This window comes from Chaetodon auriga, chromosome 9 (genome assembly GCF_051107435.1).
Source record: "Chaetodon auriga isolate fChaAug3 chromosome 9, fChaAug3.hap1, whole genome shotgun sequence".
NCBI classification, from domain to species: Eukaryota; Metazoa; Chordata; class Actinopteri; order Chaetodontiformes; family Chaetodontidae; genus Chaetodon; species Chaetodon auriga.
Window position 1 is genome coordinate 14,765,001 of NC_135082.1, and position 913 is coordinate 14,765,913.

Consider the following 913-nt stretch of genomic DNA (forward strand, 5'->3'; position numbering starts at 1 on the left):
TTATTAGCCGCGATGTTGGTGGTGCGCAGCCTGCTCCCTTCTCTCGCTTAGCAAGATTAATTCAGTGAATATGAACGTTCACTCTCCTCCCTCTCACAATCCATTGCAGCTGTTGTCTCTATACATAGCCCAGCTGAAGCACTGGAATAACTTTACTTTGACACTTTCATGTTGGAGGGTTTGATGCTACTTTGGACTCATGTCAGGGTAATTATTCATGCAATCTAGCTTGTCACTGTTATGCCAAAACCTGATTTATTCAGACTGAATCATGCACAGGTAGTTGAGTTCTTTGGGCTACACTTGGCACAGTTTTCAGTATGGATGTTATTCAGTGGCTTCAGGAGTTTATTGTCATTATTGTGGGTGAGGTTTGCCAAAATACCAAATAATACAAAACACCTGTGCCTTTCAGATAAATATTATATAATACTGACCTTAGATCCAACAACATATGCAAACCAGCAGCAAGACTGTCTCATCTCAACCTCTGTGCCATCTGGCAAGACTGCTTGTTGAGGTTTGGACACTTTGCATTGATGAAGTGGTATGTAAAAAACATAAAGACATCAAATGTGGAAGGCATCATCTTCATGCACCTGGATCATATATCAGCATCATAAGGAGTTCATGACAGAACCTCGTGCAGGGGCCAAGAACTTCTGACCACCCCAATAAAATTAATCCAAAGACGGAGATAAATTTCAACAACATCAGGGACCATCTGAGTATTTGATTTGACATCTACATGCACAAAACTAAAGATAAGATGCTGCAACACTGTGCAGTAAACTGTCCTGCATGATGGACATTTACTGCAGGTCTGGCACCGCATGCTGTCTGACACTGATTGGCAGTGAAGAAGAAGTTAATTGCTTTTGACCAATGAGGTTGTACATAAATATGCAACGCT